At 40.6% G+C, this 21472-nt stretch overlaps 1 protein-coding gene and 1 pseudogene across 3 annotated transcripts in view; one reads left to right on the top strand and one right to left on the bottom strand.

The window, feature by feature from the left end:
- The window catches only part of Ncald (neurocalcin delta), a 451793-nt gene that overhangs the window by 197359 nt on the left and 232962 nt on the right, over positions 1 to 21472 (bottom strand). For all 3 annotated transcript variants that reach the window (XM_029557167.1, XM_008855097.3, XM_008855096.3), the window contains exon 4: positions 1095 to 1174. The gene's annotated coding sequence lies outside the window, so the exon portion shown is untranslated. The remainder of the gene's footprint in view (positions 1 to 1094; positions 1175 to 21472) is intronic.
- LOC103751599 lies at positions 11073 to 11975 on the top strand (annotated as a pseudogene).

Here is a 21472-nt window from a genome sequence, read left to right as displayed (position 1 = left end):
AGTTAAAAAAAAAGGACTGGCCTATCGAATTTGGAATAAAGAATTTTACTTTCGCTTTCTCCAGATGAACAATGTGGCTCAGTTAATATTTCAACCAAAAAATCTTAAAGAGAGGGGAAAGAAGTCAAGTGAAAGAGAGCTAAGTGCGTTAAGTTTCATCTTTCACAGACTTGGCTTTCTTTCCTCCAATATCAACGAAGAATTTTTACAGTTTTGGTCTTTCCCCTATTTATTTTATTTTTGTCATTTATTCCTCACATAAAACTATTTGGCCAAGAAAATATTAGATTAATAGTCATGTTTTGCTTCTAACATATATACACACACATATAAAAATATTGCCATGGTCTAAGTCATGTTATCTTGCCTACAAATCTTGGCTGGTTCTCATCTGGGCCCATTAGCTTATTTTGAACATTTTCCAAGAAATTCATATAGCAGTAGATTTCCCTTCCTGAGATGTCAATTTCCTAAATATTCAATGAGATGACTTTCGAGATTCATGTCAACAAATTAGGAAAGTAATACTGTACCTACCCTAACAAGAAATTCACTGTTGCTGGTGCAGCTGCCCTAATTATACTGTAATAGATTTTCAAAAGAATTGCTTCTGAATTATAAACTATCCCAGCAACCTGCAGCACAATACTTTCAGTATTTCCAACAAATAAGTGAAGTCGGGAGGTCCAGAGGCTCACACACTATCTTTTGTTCTAGGAAGCAGTAAGTCAGTTTTGTACTTCATTATCAAAGCTCTTATTTTGTTTTCTGATTTGCTTTGTTTTCATAAATCTGGTACTTCAATATGGTTCCCATTTAATCAGTCACCATAGAAGAGAACAGAATTCTTTCCCCTGGAAATTAGAACAGGTGCTAAGCTTTTCCTTCTGTGCTAACAAATCCCTCAAGAGAAAACCATGGAAATGAGCACTCTGAGACAAAGTTTGGATGACAGATGTAAGCTAGTGTTTTCTGTTTACCAAATACCAACATAAAGACCCAGCAGTCTAACCAGGATAAACATCTTTGCTTTTTAAATCAGAGTTTACACAATCTAAAACCCAGGCATTTCAAGAGGTTGAAAAATAACTCACAGTGTGCAGTCCCACAGCACCTCAGTCCTCGGGGGGTCCTCTGTCCCAGGGCAGATTTTATCACCAGCGGGTTAACAGCTCTGTAATTGAGATCATTCATAGTAAGTGAACATGTTACTAGAACATTTGTCAGCAAAGAGAAAGCTTAGGTTACTTTCATGTCTTCTGTAATTGTTTTTGCAAACAGGAAGCAGGAAGCACACCTACCACCTACGAGAGTGTGGCTCAGCCTCAACTGGCCATTGACTTAAGTACTCAGGGCTGAGTCTCCTAACACAGGGGTTATAGAAACAGTCCCCAGAGGAGCAGAAACCAGCACCCAACATTTCATGGTCTAAGTAGCTTTGGACAGTGTTTTAGGTAGCTTTCTATTGCTGTGATAAAACACTGGCCAAAACCAACCTGGGGGGAAAGAGTTTATTTGGTTTACACATCCCTATCACAGTTCATCATTGAGGGAAGCCAGGGCAGGAACCTGGAGGTAGGAGCTGAAGCAGAGACCATACAGGAATACTCCTTCCTCCCTCCCTCCCTCCCTTCGACAGGATCTCTCTATATCCCCAAGTATCCTGGAATTTCCCACATAGACCAGGCTGACTTTGAACTCACAGAGATCTGCTTGCCCCTGTATCCTGAGTACTGAAATTAAAGGCTCGTACCACCACATCCAGCTTCAGCCTGCTTTCTTTTACAACCCACACTACCAGCCCAGAGCTGATATCATCCACAGTGGCTGTGCCTTCCCACATCACTCAACAACCAAAAAGAAAAAAAATCCCCAAACACCTACCAGACATGGCCAAAGGCCAATTTGATAGAGAAAATTCCTCAACTGAGGTTCCCTCTTCCCAGGTATGACAAATGAACCCATCCAGCCCAGCAAGATGCTACACAGGCAATGCACTACTGAGGGAGCACACACTTAAAATTAATTCAAAATTAATTTGATATTAGTTTGTACATATCTATAGAGATATATAATATATAAAATAATGTATTATCAAAAATAGACAAGTTATTTTAAATAATTTAAACCTGGTAAAGTAATATATTTTTCTAGAGTACATATAGAAGTTATCATTTAAGAATCTTTTGGTTATAAGTAACGAAGGACACAACTCAAATTCACTTATATAAATAGCAAAATAAGGAAATATTTAGGTTCATTGAGGTGGGAAAACAAACAAAAGAAAACAGATGTCTAGCTCATTTGGGTAAATCAGAAGTCTGCTATCCTGTTGGGATCCCTGCAGCTGTCTGGGCACAGTGTTCTCTGTGGGTTGATTTCCTCCTCAGACTCCTCCCCTCAGGCTGCAGTCAACCATTCAAGGTCAAATATCTATCATTTGAGAGGATGTCAGCCTCATCTGTACTAACAAAATGTCCCCATGTCACTCAAAGCTGAATCCATTGCTATTCTTTGAGGTCTAACATGCTGAAAGGCCTTAACTCACCCAGGGTTATCTCCAGTGGTGGAGGTGGAATCAACATAAACAAAAATGAGATGGGGAAACATTTGGGGTTCTTTGAAGAAGAAGGGAAGGGGTATTGTGGAAATTATCCACACTCGTCCATGCCACAGCTCAGTAATGAGTTGAAGTTTGATATCTGAGCTTGTATCCACAAAATCCTAGACAAGCCTTTGGATTACCAGATGCCTGAAAGAAAGCAAGTGAGTTTCAGTGGGTTCTGATTTTCCAAGTCTTTTAGCTGGATTTTCTATTAGTACATGATTTGCTCTCTGAGAACATGACTCAGTATTTCATCATGGTTAGGAAATGCATTCCACCATATCTGACGTTCTCTTGCCTTCCATCTTTTGATTGTGATCTAGACAGCTCTGCCAGAGTGGGCAGACATTGCTGCTGGAAGCCAAGACTGCGGCAGACGCTGCCTGCTGCCTCCCCAGTGTTGTCTCCCCCTCTTCCTTCCAGAAGCCTAATTTTGGTCAGACCAGGAACTTTCAGCTGAAAAAGAAGGGCCAGTGAGGTAGAATGGGTCCTGGAGGTACAAATGGAAGTTCTATGAATGGAGGTTTCTAGTCAGGACTCCCAGGAAACCTGCTGAAAAGGAACATGGCCCTCCCTTCTGGTTCTTTGCTTTCTCCATGAGGCAGGAGGACATGTGTCTCACAATCCTGAAATAACAAACAGGAAGGCAAAAATCACTCAGTGTAAAGCTTAAAGGGAAAGGAGCCCCGGCTGGCCTGCCCTGCTTGCTCCTGTCATTTAAGAATGAAAAAACTCTATTTGCTTAAGCCACCATGAAGGGTGCCTGTTACAGGCCACTGAACATCATCCTAGCTGATCAAGGATTTCACAACCAGATAGTAAGAATCAAGGCTTGAATTCAGCCTCCCACCTTCCTGTCATTGATAGTTCCAATAATCACCATCACCTGCCCTCTGAGGGCAGACTCTGCCTTCTGAATGCCATACAAAGAGAAATTTCAAATGGATGCTTTTTAATCCAGGTATTGTGGTGCATACCTATAATCCCAGCACTTGAAAGGTGGAGGCAGGATGATCAAGAGTTCTAAGTGGTCCTCAGCTATGTTTGTTTAAGATCAACCTGGGCTACACGCAGTCCTGGCTTAAAAAATCAAAAACATAACTGGCATTATATCCTAAGCCACAGTACAGTTCTGCCTAAATAAAGAAACAGGCTGACTCTTAGCCCTCCTTTTAAGGCCAAGAGTAGACCCAAACTCTGAGCATCCATTCCTTCAGATGTGTTACAGAACTGTGCTCTCAAACCAGGCTTCACTCATTCTTTTATTGAAACAGTACCCCCAGCATGAATTGGGGAAGTAGAAGCTAGAATCCACAATTATCAGAGAATCTTGCCTTTTGAATCCTAGATCTAGAATATCACACAGTTTCAGACAGACTTCCCAATTCTGTTTTCTTTCTTTCTTTCTTTTTTAATCTTTCCACAATGTCGGAATTTATTGAATGACCATAAATTCACAGATATTTCTGTTTCATTGGCTGTAATTTACCAAGTAGTCCTGATTTTTCTTTTTTCTTTTTTAAAAATTTGTTTTTATTAAATTTTATTTTATTTCATACAGAATATCTTTAATGATCTGAATCATCTTTATAGTCCTGTCCCCACCAGCACCCTCCCTTAGCCCCCCCCCACTGGAACCCCTATACCTATATATTCTGTCCTGGGTGTTAAGGCCCACTGTGTCGAGTCAGTGTCCCCAGACATACCCCAGTGCAAGTCCATTGACTTGCAGTTTAGTCAGATCCCTCTCATCTATCTATCCAAAAACCTATCATTTTCTTTCTTTTTTTTTTTTTTAACAGAGTGTAGGGTGGGGGTTTATTTACAGAGGAGTGGGAGCCCCCCATTTACAGCTGCACTGGAAAGTCCACACTCAAATATAGATCCTGTGACTTCCCGACAGCCACAGAAAATGGTGAGAGGTGCCTCCTGGCATTCTCAGCTTATCTAGCCTTAGCCCCTCCCCCACGTGCAGCTAAGGCCTACTCACTGGATGGGAGGGGTAACCGGTTGACTACCTACCTTCTTGACTCCTTGATGAGTGTGGGAAGGAGGTCTCACTGTTTTCAATGGGAAAAAAACTTGCTGCTTCCAGTGTTTTGACATGTTAATCATACACACCCACATTCATCTACTATCTTCTGTGGAGGGCAAGGTGGGGTTCTGAGGAATTAATGTCAGGTGCCCCAGTCACAAGAGGAGCAGATGGCTCAGTGAGCTTGTTTACATTGTAACTCTTTGATTGCAAGGTTAGATAAAAGTCATTAGTCCAGATTATGTCCATATTATAAAAGTCATTCCTACACAAAACAAAGAAAAACAAAATAAATCTGTGCTTTTCTTTCTCAACAAATAGCTCTTTTAAATGACCTGTGTAAGAGTTCAAAGGTAGGAGACGATTCTTTACCACCACCATTTTTCAATATACGATACTCAAACACTTACACAATTGTTAAAGCAAACTGTGCTTGGCTGGAGCAAAGGATATCTACGTCTTTTCACCAAAATTTCTTTCAGGGCTGCCTGAGAGAGAATTAGCCATCACCCCAAATCTTGTGGCAGATGAATTTTCTTCCTTGATTTTTCACATCCACTGAGCTATTAAAAGATAACAGAGCTCTTGTGAAGGTTAGAATAACTTACTGAGCCAAGACGAAACCATACCCAAAGCTCAATTCCAGAGGGATTAAGGGTTGAGCTGTGAAAAGCAAAAAGGCTTAACCGTTCAAAGGGAGATCTGAAAGAACAATTTTTCTGACCTCAAATTGGGAAAGGAGTTCTTAAATCACATGAGGGCTAACCATAAAAAGAAAGACTGACTACTTTTGCCAACTGTAAATGTAAGGTACAATAAAGAATAATTAAAAGAAAACACAAGGGCAGGTAAGGTACTTGCTACCAAGCCTGACAAGTTGAATTCAGTCCCCAGGACCCACATGGTAAAAGGAGAGGACCAACTCCTGCAAGTTGTCCTCTGATCAGCGCATGTGCACCATGGAACAGATACCCTCCCCCTGATACATATACAAAGACACACAAATAAATAAAATAAAATAAAATAAAATAAAATAAAGGTAATATTAAAAATTTAAGCCAGTATCTGAGTCAAGTTTGCAAAGTAGAGAATGAACAAAAGATCAGTATTCAAATTAAATAAAGGGATGTTACAAATCAGTCATAAAAATACAACACAACAGCAAAGTGAACAACAGCACTGACAGGCAGGCCACAGAGCGGAAAGACAGACATGGAGAATGGGCAGATGAAGATCTGAGCAGCTGCCTGTGTAATCTAGAAAATGCAAATTAAACTTAGGTGTAGGTGTAAATGGATATCAGCACCCTGTGAAACTGAGTGCACATGCGCTCCATCTGAGCAGATGTGTGCCTCCTGACATCCTACAGGGCTGTGGTCTGGATGTGGACTGCCCTCCAGCATTCAGATTGAAACTAAATCCTGATGGAACACCGTTAAGGGGTGTGGTTTGGGGGAAGTGACTGAATCATGAGAGCTCTGTCCTTGTGGCTTCACACTGAAGGGAGTAACCTCCTTCCTTTCACTATGGGAAGGCCCAGCATCTGTCCACTTCTGAGGATGCAATAGTGAGCCTCCGTGATAGAAGCAGAGACAGACTCCCTGAACAGCACCTTTGCCTTGCACTCTCTAGTCTCCAGGACTGTAGGAAATTCATTTTATTGTTTATAAATTACCTAGTCTTGGGCATTTTGTATAGCAACAGAAACAGACTGAGACATCTATATAAACTTTTATGTGGTGTTTATTATACCTTTATTCTCACTTTAAAATAGTGAGAAGCTAGACATAATGAAAATCTCATCAACAGGAGAACAAAGAAATAAATGTCATATGCATCCAGTGGAATATTAGACAACAGGTAACATCAGATCACATCTGCATGCAACAGCCTGGGTGAACCTTAGACACATAATGAATAAAAGAAAATGAATCAGCTGATAACAAATGATAACTTTTTAATAAATAAAACCCCAAAATAGCAAGAGTGAACAGTGTTTTTATTTAGGCAAACCCCATACATTGTAGGTTTGTTATAGACCCATATCACTTTGTCATACATGCAGATAATTATTACTGCACTCAAGATAAAAAAGTATTCCACAGAGCTCTACCCACCACCATTTTAGAGTCCTACACATTCCTGGGCCCCTTGTTCCTGGCAACATCCCTTGATTTTTCCTTTGTAACCTTGTCATGTAGAAAACACTAATAAATACAGTCATGTAGTATGTGACCCTTTGCTACTGTTTTTTTATACCCAGCACAATGTCTTTAAAAATCCATCCAAATTGTTGCATATATCAACAGTTTATTTCTTTTCCCACTGTGTGATATTCCATAGAATGAAAGTACCACAGCTTATTTAAGCACTTATCTATATAGAACAGTTTGTTTGTTTCAAATTTGGGGCACTTACAAAATAAAGCTACTAAGAACAATTATGTACAGGATTTTGTGGGGATTTGTTTCAATTTCTTTGAGATAGTGCTCCACACAGTGACTGGTAAGTTCATGTTTAGTTTTTAAAGAAACAGTCAAATTACTCTCCAGGATAGCTATTCCATGTTACCCACTGAGAATGTATGCCCTGGTTGGTCTGCATCCTTCTTGGCATTTGGCATCATGACTGTCGTTTATTTAATTCTTCTGACAGGAGTAGCATTGTCTCATTGTGGTCTTCATTTTCATTTCTCCAAGAGGAAGAGTACACTATTACCATCCAATTATTCTTCATAATCAAACGTCTCTGAATCTTTTGCCCATTCTCCACTGGGTAATTTGGTTTTGTCAACACCTGCTGAGTGTCAGTTCATCAGGTGTGGGCCTTGCAAACATTTTCTCCTAGGCTGCTCTTCTTGCAGACCTTCACAGAACAAACATTTTAAATTTGGATGAAATCAAATTGATTGATTGATTTTTCTTTTATAGATCATATTTAAAGACTCTTCAGCAGTCTTTAGGTCCTGAAGTTTTTCTCCCATATTTTCTTTGAAAAGTTTTATAATCTTATGTTTTATATTTAAATCCAAGTCCATATTGAGTTGTGCAAAGGGTTGGGTTTTTCACTTTTTGCTTTTGTTGTTGTTTTAATCTTTACTGATCTTTTAATTTTTTTTTTAATTATTTATTTGTATGTCTCTGTATGACTCTGTGTGTGTGTGTGTGTGTGTGTGTCTCTGTGTCTCTGTGTCTGTGTGTCTGTGTATGTATGCACCACTGCAAATGAGTGGAGGTCAGAGGACAACTTAAAGGAGTTGGTTCTGTCCTTTCACCTGTGGGTTCTGGGATTGAGTTTAGGGCTTCAGATTTGGCGGCAAATGCCTTTACACAGGTTCTGAATCATTGTTTTTAATCCTTAGATATCCAGTTATTCCAGCACCATTTGCTTAAAGGAATATCTTTTTTCCATTGAATTACTATAACACACTGATCACAAACAATTGGCTAGCACATACTTATAACGACCTCCTCTGTGTGGCCCTATTGATTGCTGTGTTGATCCCTCTGCAAATTTTATACAATATTGATGGTAATCGATACGGAAACCAGGAACTCAGGTTCAGTGCTTCTTGCTACTTTATTCTTTTGAAAAACTGCTTTAGGCATTCTAGTTTTTAATATAAATACTAGAATAATATTGCTTACTCCACCAGTATGTCTGGTGAGATTTTAAAAATAAAAACTGCATGGAACCTGGACTTGAATATGAATCTGAGAACTGATATTGTTACTATATTAATTTACAATTCATGAAGGCACAGCACAGTTCTCTATTTACTTAAATAGTCTTGATTTCATTCATTAGACTTGTGTAATCTGCACAAAAATTCTATAAAATATTTGAGATATATGCGTAAATATTTAATACATTTAAAGTGATTGCATGTAGAATATTAATTTTGGTGTTCATGTATACATTGTTAGCGTATAGATGTACAGTTGAGTTTTGTAGCTTTGTTTTTCTCTCTCATTCTGTAACTCGTTAGTTCTAGGGATTTTTTTTTTTTTTTTTTGGTTTGTTGGGGTTTTTAAATGTTTTTTTTTCAGATATTCTTGGACTTTTTCCCAGCAGACCATCATGTCCTCTGTAAATAGGAACAGTTTTGTCTCTTCCTTTCTGATCTATGTGATTTTATTTCCTCTTCTCGCTTATCTACACTGTGTGGAAGCTCCAGTACAGTGTTGAATAGGAGTGTTTAGAGGGAATGCCTTACCTTGCTCCTGATCTTACAGACGAAGGATTCAGTCTTTCACTGCTAAGCATGTTAGTTGTAGGTATGTTTCAGATACTGCTTACAGCTTAAGAAATTTCCTCTCTCCTCATTTTTTGGTGAGTTTTTATCATGAGTAGTTGTTGAGTTTTGTTAATTTTTGTGCATTATTTAATATGATTATGATTTCTTTCTTTAGATTCTATGCTGCCTATATAGATTGATTTCTCAAATATTGAATGAGTTTTACATCCCTGCAATGAACCCCACTTGATTATGTCATGTAATTAATTTATATATTGCTGAACACATTTGTTTATAATTTGTCAAGGATTTTTGCATAATATGTGAGCCACCAATCTCCCGCTTTCTTTAGTTACATACTGCCTTTCTCTTGTTTAGGTAGCACAGTAATACATGTTTCAGAAAATGAACTCAGGAAAGGTTTCTTCATCATCTATCTCCTGGAACAGTTTTAAGGAGTTGGTATCTCTTAGTTCTTTAAAGGTTAGGTAGAATTTTCCAGTGGAACTACATGGGCGTAGAGCTTTCTATTGCTACTTCTATTACTAATTCTCTATTACTAATTTCTCAGTTATACAACGGTTAGAATCATATATTTTGTAATGTGTGAGTTGTAGTCTGTGCTTTCTGGAAAATCAACCCAGTTGGTGCAAACTGCCAAACATCTGTGTGGACAGCTGCTCACAGCATCTGTTCACCGTCTCCTGCCATCCCCAGGTCTGTAGTGACAGCCCTGTGCCTGTGGGTCTTGGTTTGCGTGTCTCCTCTGTTCTTTGTCAGTCCTGTTTGACGTTTGTCAATTTTTTGATATTTTCAAAGAAGTGGAGAAACTCACAGCATTGGTCGTAAGCATTCACATGTCCTTCTCAGTAAGTGAGAACAGGTAAGACAGAAACTCAGCAGGCATACTAAACTCACAGCACCATGAGCTGAATCTGTTAAATTTATAGACTCTACCCAACAACTGCAGAAGAGAATTCTTCTTCTTAAGAATTCACAATATATACCAAGACACACCATTAAGTACAAATCATGTTGCGAAAAAAATTTAAGAGTTGAGATCATACAAAGTACATTCTTTGGCTTACCAAATCAAACTAGATATCCATAACAGAGAGAAGATGGGGAAATCTCCCAACAGTTGGAACCACACAACAAGCCCAAGTAAACTGTGAGTTGAAGAAGACTGATAGAAGAAAAAAAAAATGTTTAAATGGGGATGGAAAGATGGCTCAGAAGGTAAAGACACTTGCCACCAAACCTGAAGACCTGAGTTCTAGACCCAGGACCTTCACGGTTGAAGGAGAGAACCAATTCCCACAGTTGTCTTTAGACTACCACATGTGGGCTGTGGCACACACATGCCCCCACACAAATATATTCACACACACAAAATAAATTAATTAATAGATATTAAAAATTAAAAATATTAAATGAATGGAAATGTAACATGTAAAAATTTATGAGACTTGGCTGAAGAAATTCTGAGAAAAAAACAATACAATACAGAAGACAAAATGTCTCAGATCAATCATATGTGCTTTCATCTCAAGAAACTAGTTTGTCAAGAATCTGGGGAGAAGGAGTTTAGTCAGCTCAAAGCTGGTACTTTTTGTGTGAGTTTCTCCATTTCTTCTTTGAAGTCTATCAGTTTTGTTTCACATGTTGTATAGCTGTTTTGAGGTGTGCATGCAAAATATGTGGGTTTGTTATATCTTTCTGATGAATTGATCCTTTTATCATTATATTACGTTCTTGGAAATTTCCTCTGTCAGAAGCCTTCTTTATCCGCTACCATATTGCCGTTCCTACAGTGTGTGCGTAGAAGGTCTCCATCCTTTTTCTCACTCTGCTACAGTAATATTTGAGGGGAATTTCTTGTACACACCCTGTGGTTGGATATTTTTTCCTTAAATCGTTCAGTTAGTCTCTGTACCTTAATCTGTATATCTTAGACCATTTAAAGTTGATGAACCACTTGAATGCTTGGGCTAAAGTCTTCCATCTTTGTTTGTTCTCTGGTTTTTCTTCCCTCATTTTCATTTGTGAGTCAAATTGTGGGCATCTAGCACACTTTACAATTCTTCTTACGGGGAATTGTGAACATGGCCATGCTATGTAGAATGTGATATGTACCCTAGCACTTACTAGTCAGTAGAGACTAGTAAAACTAGTAGAGATGTCGCCTGCATCTCATGGAGATACACTATCATAATTACAAGTTTTGTTTCTTATTCCTGAATGTGGGCTACTATCAAAAAAGCTGAAAGGCCTGATCATGGAAATCGGACCCTATTATTCTGTGAAGAACTTACCTCTTCATGAATTAATTACACATGAATTCATCAACACCTTTGTAAAGACAGATTCACTTTGTTTATTAACATACAATACAAGAATTGATGGAAATAATACAGGGGCTCTCCTGCCAAATGAGAAATTAATTTTTTTCACTGGATAAAGGCACTTATGAAGAAACTGAACTTCAAGGTCATCCATCTACTATTCTGGCAGAAAGTCTAAGAAGTTTATTATTTCCACTGATTTGATGGATTTATCCCTCCACCCAGATTCTAAGAACTATGAAAGCATATCTTGGTCCTTCGATGAAATTTGATTTTCTTTTGGCTTGGCATCATATGAGTGCAGAAGAATCAGCAATGATGTCATACAAGTACCAAATTCAGGAGCATCAGCCAAAAGAGATGTTGAGCACTGTGAGGGTGCTGCAGCGCTTGGTGCTACAGAGCAGTGAGCACGAGAGCCTGCAGAGACCTGCAGTGCCCTGGAGATCTTCAGCTGGCTGGGCACTGTCTTCTGCCACACGGAACTAAATAACGAGCCCAATGATCTCATATCAATCTACTGCTGTCCCCAGCCAAGCACAGTGGTGTCAAAGCCTGTGTGCGATCATTAGTTTCATGCTTCCAGAAGATTCGCATCCTGCTGGATCAGCCGTGTCACTCACTACTTTGATGAACCAAAGTTAGCTCATGGGTCACCTTGTCAGTTCAAGCTTTGCAGACAGTCCCGTTTCATGTGTTGACAGTTTATTTCCTTTAGCATTTGAACATGTCTGTTATAACCATCTTTTCTGACAGTCATGTCGTGGCTTCCCTTGTAGATACGGTATCATTTCTCTTTCACTGTTCTAAATATTCTTTCGTTTACTACATTTTTTAAAAACTTAGCTGTAATATGTCTTAGGTGGATTTCCTTGGGTTAGTCCTTTTAGGGATTTCACTCAATTTGTTGATTTTGTCAATGTCCTTTGGTAAATTTGGAAAATTGTCAGCCATAGTTTCTTTGAAAGCTTGTTAGCTATGTCTTCCTTCTTCTCTCCTAGGATACTGATTTTATATGTTAGATAGTTATGATGCTCACTATGTCCCCCAAGGCCCTGTTACTTTTGAAACTTTTATTTCTTTATTTCAGTCAATGTTCATTATTGTTGTGCAGACTGAGTTTTTTAAAAATCTGCTATTTTATTTAAAATTTTGCTAATTCTTTCCTTTGTTCCCTGTATTCTGCTATTAGCTTATCCATTGGGTTTTTTATTGCCTTTATTATATTTTGCTGCAAACTAAATATAATAAAATTTTTTAAAAGGGTGCAGAAATTCAGGCAGCACACTTTTTTTTTTCTGCAGTCATAAAAGGAAACAAATTCTGCTTCCTGGAAAATGAGAATATTGATGGACAGGCAAGAGGTCCAATAGTCAAGCAACTCATTTGAAAAGGTCCTACTTTCCTGCAGTATCCCTCTGTCAGAAGCTTCAGGGAGTTCCTCTACAAAGCAATGTGGCTGCTCTGGCTTTTGCCCCAGAGGCTACACTCGGAGGTTGAGTCAGGACGGGGCAGGGTTTCAGCTTTAAGCCTCAGCTTACTATAAGGCAGAAGAGTTTCCTTCTTCCCAACCCCGGATCTCCCCATCTTTCCCCAGCCCTTCAGCCTTCTCAGACCCCCAGTTGTTTACACACACTGATTTTTCTCTCCTCTAGCATCTGCTCCCCACAGACTTCTGCTTGTCCACCTGGCCTCTGACCCACTTCTGCAACATGACATCTCGTGCATGTGAAGATTCCCTGATTCAGCTCTGTGACCGGGTCCGTGACCCAACTAAACACCCCCCAAACACTCTAATGGCTTCACATTCACCAAAGCTTGTTTTGTTCTCCCCAGGGAAAATAGGATACAGATCATTCATTCTTCTCTGCAAGGCACGGATGAGGGAGATGGATTTTAAAGATCCACAGTTCTCTCGAGGACATATATCTACGAGGTCACCAGCTGCTGTTTCTGTGTGTTTCTTCTATCCTAAGCCCAGCACAGGGAGGCGGGAAGATAAATGGGTGGGAGGGCAAATTAACACTGTAAAGCTTGATAAATACTAACAGCAAACACTAAAAATAACTAGACAGCAGTAGTCTGCTTTTAGGAATTTCATTTGTGCCTTTGTGTTGGGGGCCAGAGGGAGAAAGAAAGGCAGAGGAGGGCTGGAAATGTTATCTGGAGGTGGAGGCACTTATGAGCTCCCCTAGGCAGGCAGTACTCCCCCACCCCCTCCACATCATTTCCTCTTTCTTGTCTCTCTTTAGCTTTTGCAGCTCTATAAATGTACCTCCCAGGGCTACACACGGCATCCTGCTCTTGCAAGAAGAGAAGGAAAGCAGCTAGAAAATTGCAGCCTCATCCTCATCTTTCCCCACCTGCAGAATTTCCAGCTTAGTTTCCAGAGAGCAGAAAGGGTGGTTGGTACCAGTGTGTACCCATCTGTAAGTCCCTGTTACGCTGAGTGTGACATGGCAAGGTCCTTGATCCCACGCAACACAGCCTGCATGATGGAGACAGCTCAAGACTAGGAATTCCACAACTCCAAAGACGCCTACCGCTCAGCTTGTCTGTGCACCATTCCTAGACTGGGGATGTGGGTAGATAACCCTGATCCATTTCTGGCCAGAATTTCCTAATTTAATAACGTGGAGAAGAGTAGGTCTGCACAGTTCTGTTTCTGTTATTGTCCCACTCCTTAGTAAGCAACGCTACCTGCTATGAATGGATGTGATTGCTAAGGTTGAAGGAAATCACAGATAAGGAGAACAAAGTGCTCCTATTTCGGTGAGTTATGAGTGCCTTACTGTTCCTCATCATGCTCTTCCCACACCTCCAGCAAAGCAAGGGGTTATATTTTGACCCTGAGTCTTTCCTTTCTGCTCCTTAATTCTGCCTCCATCTCATTCGTTCTCAATCAATCAGTCTGACTGGAAATAAAAATAAAGGTCTTCAATTTCATTCTCTACTTAAAAAAATTTATATATTCATTCGTTTTTATTGTATGTGCATGAGTGTTTTGCTTGCATGTATGTAACTGCATCTCATGTGGAGGCCAGAAGAAGGCATTGGGACTCCTGGAACTGGAGTATGGATGGGTGTTAAGCCATAGGGGTGCTGGGAACTGAACCCAGGTCCTTGCAAGAGCAGTTGGTGTTGTTGACCACCGAGCCATCTCTCTAGCCTCTCATTCTCTGTTCCTAAAGTCACATATGTATCCATTCCTCCTGCTTTTACCAGAGTCTAACAACAGGGCACACAGCCTCTGGGCAAAAATAAATCCCTCCTTTTTTTTCCTGAAACTCTTCCAGGGCACCCAAATCTCACCTCCTCTCTTCCCCACCAGCCCTCTTCCATTTTGAGGCTGCTTCTCTGGGCTCCTTCCCCAAACTGGAAAATGGCCTCATCTTGTCTAAACTCTACAGATGTGCCTCTGGCTTGCTGTTTACAGGCCCATTGCCATCCCCCTCTCACCCATCATGCTTCCTAATGGATCTCTTTCTCCTATCCCTACTCCTTAACCTACTGAAACCAGATCTCCATCTGCCTTCCACCAGGTGCCCCCAATGCCCAGATGGTCAAACGAATGCAATGCTTTGACTCAGCTCTGCCCAAATCCACTCTGCCTTCTGATTCCATGACCGCACACCATTCAGGTTTTCCTGGGACCTACATGTCCATTCCCGGACTCCTCTACTTCTCCTCTACTCCTCTTCTTCTGACCATTGCTTAAATGAGGGCAACCCCCATTGCCTAGGGTTGCCAGATTTAGCAAATAAGAACACGGGATTTGTAGTTACATTTAAATTTCAGCTCAATAATAAAATAATTTAGTATGACTAAAATTTTGTATGGGATGTACTTACACTAAAATATTGTTCTTTTTGATCTGACATTCGGTTCTAACTGAGCTTCCTACTTTTCACCTGACATAGTTGTTTCTTCAACATTTATCTCTAACTTCTCTGGTTAATTTTCTATGCCCGTGGCTCCAGGGATCATCTTTCCTTAGAACATTTCTAAACTCTCGCCCATCTCTCTTTCTCTCCTCTTCCCCCGCCTCTCTTTCTACCTCACTCTCTCTTTCCCACTTCTGTTTTCTCCCTGGATATTTTATACCATTTCCAATTCAGTTGAAACTGAAGTTATTTTGACCTCAAACCTGCTTGTTCCACCTGGACTCTATTTTTATTACTATTTTCTCCAGCCTCCCAATGATCTCAAACCAAATCCAGATTCTCTCCCTCCCCCAGTGGTTAACCTTTGGTTGGTTTTACCATAAATAAGATTCTCAAATCTTTCTTCACTTCCATTTCCGTGGGATGTGGGATTCATGGATTTAAGTTGATTTTTTTTTTTTTTTTTTTTTTGAGACAGGGTCTCCCTGTAGCCTCAGCTGTCCTGGAACTCACTAGGTAGACCAGGCTAGCCTCGAATTCACAGACAGCCTCCTGCCTCTGTCTCCCAAGTGCTGGGATTGAAGGCATGCACCACCACGCCCAGCAAACTGATCATTTCTATAACTGCAAATCCTACTAGGCTTCTGAAATTGCCTTCGACTCCATTCCCTTACTTCTATTTTAACTATTCTGTAAGCTCATACAGTAGAAGCTTTTGGTTAGAGAAGTTCCTTGCTGGCTACTGGTTGAAGTTCAAGTTCCCTAGCCAGTATTCTGAGCCTGCCATGATTTGATCTTTCCTGTTCCTCTCCCTGTGTCACCTCTATGCTCAGAAACTCAAAGACGTCAGGATACAACTCCTGGGTCTTCCTGTTTCTATTCGCTCACATTCAACCTTAAATATAGACCATTCTGAAGGGGACAAATACAGTGTCTGTGTAAATAGATACTACCCATTTATTGATTTACTAATGTAAGTCAATAAAAAGTTAACCAAACATTAGCAAACTGAAGTAATTAAATTGATGAATCATTCAAGGGCTGATGCAATTGAATTCACTTTTCACAAGCCTATTGCTTATTTACTACTAATTATGGGCAATTTCAAATTCACATTAGTATCATATCTCTGTGATATCAAGTCACAACTAGACTCTGGGAGGACTCCACAGACAGACATGGACACCCTCCCCCAACTCATTGCTGCCCCTCCATTTAGTTTTTGAACTCAGATCCCTTCCTCATCACTCTGGTTCTTACAGATAAAAACATATCATGTGATCTCTGAGAGTCCTTGTGTTCTGTTACATAAATCTACAAGCAACGGAGCTTTTAGACTAACCCACATTCTGACCCAAGAACATCAGAGTACCTTAATAACCTAAATCAGAGATCCACTTTTTGCTGCAATGAGTAAGATAGTAATCATTTTTCAGCTCTGCAGGCCATGTGTTCTCTGTTGCAACTACTCAACTCTGCCATTGCGACACAAACTGAGCCATGGGCCTGTGTACCGGCAAAACTGCCTGAAACAGGCGGGTAAGTGCTGGTCAGTGCATACAGACACCCAATCTAAATGAAGTTTCTGATCAAACATTTTCCTATTCTTTCTTTCCGGAAAATATCTTTCATTGAAAGGACAGGGTGAGACCCAACAGACGAGTAGTCAGAAACCCTTGCCTTAGTCACTGGGTGACTTCTCTTTTTTGTTCTATCAAAATACCTGACAAAAGCAACTTGAGGAAGAAAGGATTCATTTTGGCTCTCAGCTCTACGTAAGGTCTGTCATGGCAAGAAAGGCATAGAGGCAGGAACTTGAGCCAACTGGTCACGTTATCTACAGTCAGGAAACTGGTAGAGATGAATACCTGTGCTCAGCTCAGTCCCCCTCCCCCTTTTGGAATGGCACCACCCACAGTTGGGGTGGGTCATCCTGCCTCAGTTAAACTAATCTAGAAATTCTCTCACAGACATGCCTAGAGGTTTGTTTCCTTGGTGATTCTCAAGTCCATTAAGTTGACAATTGAGATGGAATCATCACAATCACAAAATTTAAGAGGGCAACCAAAAAAAGCAGTTAAGATAAATCATATGTTAGTGAAAAAATTCTTTAAAATCAAAATGAGGGAAAGACATCTGCAAGGATCAAACATCAAATTTTAAATAAAGACAGGATCACTCTGGCTGTTTTTATTTTTCCCTGGACTCCAGTGTGGTTCTGCATTACATTGTTTCTAATACTATTCTTACTTAAACATTTGCTGCTTTTCTATTGTGGATCTTTTGCATTCATTTTGATTTTTTAAAATATATTAAACTATCATTTATTGAGATTACAGAGTTCTGAGCACCTCTAATGTTGCATAAAGTAAATGCCCTACTGACTCCCTTGAGCCAGCCAGTCCCAGCCCCAAAACAGTTTCAGCACTGTCAGTGTTAGCTCCACCTCAGAAAATGATGTCCATCTAGTCAATATTACCTCTAGTCTAGATTTTCCTCCTGGCTACGTTGATGCCATTTTCAATTATTTGGGTCTACATTGTGTGTGAATATAATCCAAGTATGTGGAGACTCTTGTCTGGACTTCAGGATCACTTCTTAAAGCCTATGTCAAAGAGAGTAGAAACTAACATTTCCTTACATACCCAAAAGTGTCAAGCAGTGCTGTCATTGGAGACTACACTCATCATCTCCTTTATAGACATCCCTGCTTAACTTTTGTTTGACAACTTTCTAACTTTACAATGGCAGGGAAGTAAGACACATTCCATGGGAACTATATTTTGAGTTTTCAATTTGGGTCTATTATGGGCTAGCTACTCTGGCTGTGATGGACTAGCAGCAATGAGTCACAGTTCCCAGTCAGTCTGGAAATCATGAGAGAAAACAGCCCATGTTCTATAGGCCACATTGCTGCTAGATTGCCACGTTCAATAGGTGAGGTCTATTAAACGATTTCAACTCATGATATTTTCATCCTATGATAATCTTTTAACTCCATCATATATTGAGGAGCATCCATAGCTTTCTTGAAAGTCCCATGAGGTTTGATGATGCTCCTCTGTATGGATAAGGAAATAGCTTAGACAAACTGACATAGCATCTCTTTTATTTCCAAAGAGCTCTCTCCACTTTTCCGGAGTCTATGCCTCAAGAAATCAAGTTAAATCTACAATTCTCAGATTCCAGTTTCCATGTGTCCTAGGTGCTGCCATGTCTGTGCTATCGAGCAGAATCTGACGGATGGCCCTTGACCTTGACCATAGGGCCAAGACCTTTCTGATGGGTGAGAAGGAGCAAACCAAGAAGAGGACAGAATGGAAGACCAGAGGGGAGCAGCCGGAGACAATGGGATTTCATTTTCTACCCAAGGCTGGGGAGAAGATGAAAAGGTGGTCCACTTTGGAAAAGCATCTCCCCCTACTCCAACATGAGGTACCACCCCATTTGAGACACATGGCTGGTATTATATCTCTATAATGAGATACACAAGAGACACTTCAAGCATTTCAAATACTTGAATGTGAAGAGTTTCACAGGTGATCACAAGGTTATAACAGTTCTGTGCATCTTTCCCTGGGGAGATGCCATCCCTGCTGCGGGTCCACAGGGCAGCTCAGCTCCCCCATTTTTCCAAACAGAGCAGCTTAAAGACTCCTCTGGCAATTTTAACTACACAATAATAGAAAACAGCCCAGGCAGAGTGTGAGAGACCAATCTTATAAACAGCAGGATGGAAAGGTGTAAACAAGAGTGGAAAGAAAACATCCACCCTTTTAAAAACACTGCTTTTGACAAGGGGAGGAGAATAAATTCAGTCACAAACACCATGGAACAAAAGCTCAGAGAAGTGTTAAATCGCACACCAGGCGGCTGCAGGAACCTGCAATGATCCATTCCAATCTGCCTGTTCCTCCCGTTTGGCATCAGGCTTGCTTTTACATTCCTCCAATTTTATATGCTTAGGGTTTGAGTGTTTGTTTCTCTTTTCAAGCACCATGACCAACATTTCCAAGGCTGTTGCAACTTCCCAAAGTCCTGTCTTCTTTCATTGACCTCACAACATTGTTTTGGAGAATCACAAGCCACAATGTTTCCATCTTTCTTTGGACTGCATCATGTTCTTGCATGTAGTGATAATACATTTACATACACTGAGTTTTCATAAATACCTCTTGTGATCATTTGTGTTGTTAAAAAGATCCAGAATCTTTTACCCTTTCAAACAAGTATCTTACCACTGATTAAGCATTGAGCTTGGGGAGAATAAGAATGAACAGACCCTGGCTTTGAAAACCACATAGACCACAACAGAAAAGATACTTGGAAACACACAGTTACTATAAAGGAGGAAGCCATCTTTATCGCTCAGATGTAGAGGAATAAGATGTATGTTAAAAAAGCATTTATGGGAGGCCATGATTTTGAACTGGGCCATGTGTACTAAGCCCCAACAGACTAGACCAGAAGGAAGTCATGTACACTAAGTACCATGTACCCAAACTGAAGTCAGAAATGGGCTTAGTTTAAAGAGGAGGAGGAAGGAGGAAGAGGAGGAAGAGGCAGCTGCAGAGGCAGAGGCAGAAGCAGCACAGCAACCAATCAGAAGGGGCCCAGTCTTTATGAGCAGCCATGATAAAGACACCTCTCAGTTTTCACCCTGTAAGAACAAGATGAACAGTAGCTCTGAAATGACCAAGCTGTCTTTTGTTTCTGATTTCCTTTAGCTATTTTTTTTTCTTGTAAAACCTGCTGAGCCTGCTGAAAACTCAGTTTATTTTATAGAATGAGATACTGTCTGGCTCTGGACTCATAAGCCAGTCAGACCTCTGAACTAAATTGTTGTAATTTTGTCTTTGGCAGGTCTCACTTCTACACTGTACCACTTCCCAGCATGTTGCTTCCAAGAATGAATCAGGGATGAGATACCTGTGTCCGAGCAAGCTAGGTACTGGCCAGCATTCAATGCTTCCTCAAAGGTAGAAAGTGATCTTCCGTGATGTTCTCTTCCAGGATCCTCCACCTCCATTACCTTGCTCTGCAGACCTGTTCTGGGCCTCAACCTCCTAAGTGTCTTGCTCAGACTTATTACTACCAACACTGTGCCATGCATATTTATTGTGTACAGATGGCATACCATGAACTCACTGAATTTTCATAACATCTTCAACTAGATGTATTACTCAGGTGCTAGAGATGAAGGAAATGAGCCTCAAGAAGTTTTGGAAACTTATCCAGGACTTACAATCAATAAGCAGGATGGAAAGGTGAGATTAGAACCCAGGATCGTGTGATGAGAAAGACTCCTCAGCATCGTGCCAGTCAGACTTTGCTGTAGGTGGAGTCTAACTAATCCTCCTCCTAGGTTATTTGATCCAAAGACAGAGATCAAGATTTTCATTGTTTAGTAGCCCCCAGGCAGAGTAGACCTATAAGATATCAGAGTAGGTGTCTACTACATGGTATGATTTATGGAGAGCCAAATGGTATTAAAAAATATCTCTACCATTCCTAGAGTCTGGAAGGTCACCACTGGAGATGTGCTACTTTGGGACTTAAAGTCTTTCTGGTCCACAGGATTGATTTCTTATGACATGACTGGCTCGGGATGGTTACGTTTCCCCCAGTACCTCAGTACAGAGAAGATTCAGAGGCTGAGATGAAGAAGACAAAACCTGAAAGTAGATAGGAGTTCCGGGGTGGACAGGAGGATCTTGAGGGGACATGGGGAGGTCCTGAGGGGACATGGGAGGTCCTAAGGGAACATGGGGAGGTCCTGAGGGGACATGGGGAGATCTTAAAGGGACATCGGGAGGTCCTGAGGGGACATGGTAAGGTCCTGAGGGGATATGGGGAGGTCCTGAAAAGAGCCATGGACACCTTGCTTGTTTGACCACATCTTGTGCTCCTGAGCACAGGGAATGGTTGAACTGTACTTAATTTTAGGAAACACTGGATCAGGTTAAGAAGATGAAATACCAGGGATGGGGGCAGGTGGGCATCAAGTACTGAGGACACAGAGCATTATGGTATGGAGTTATAGAAGACAAGGAATCTTAGAAGTTCTTGCTTTTGAAGAGTTTATAGTCCCTGGAGAGAAAAAGTTCTAGTAGTAAACAATGGGTGGAAAATACAAGGCAGGGAGCAGCTAAACAGAGAATGTGCATGTGGTAGGGATTTAAGAAAAAGAGAAAGGTCGGAGTTAGAAGAGATAATGTCAGCTTCACTGGGGCACATGAATCCCAAGAACAGCACCAAATAAAGAGAAAGAATGGGTGAGTTGGTGAAGGCCTGTCTTGTTCACAATGTTTGCCTTCACTGCTGGAGCCAGTTGCTACTTGGGCATTCCTAAACCAGGAAACCCAA

Source organism: Nannospalax galili, unplaced genomic scaffold, assembly GCF_000622305.1.
Source record: "Nannospalax galili isolate Female #2095 unplaced genomic scaffold, S.galili_v1.0 scaffold687, whole genome shotgun sequence".
NCBI classification, from domain to species: Eukaryota; Metazoa; Chordata; class Mammalia; order Rodentia; family Spalacidae; genus Nannospalax; species Nannospalax galili.
The sequence above is the reverse complement of the archived record's forward strand: the minus strand, read 5'-3'. Positions and strand labels throughout refer to the sequence as shown.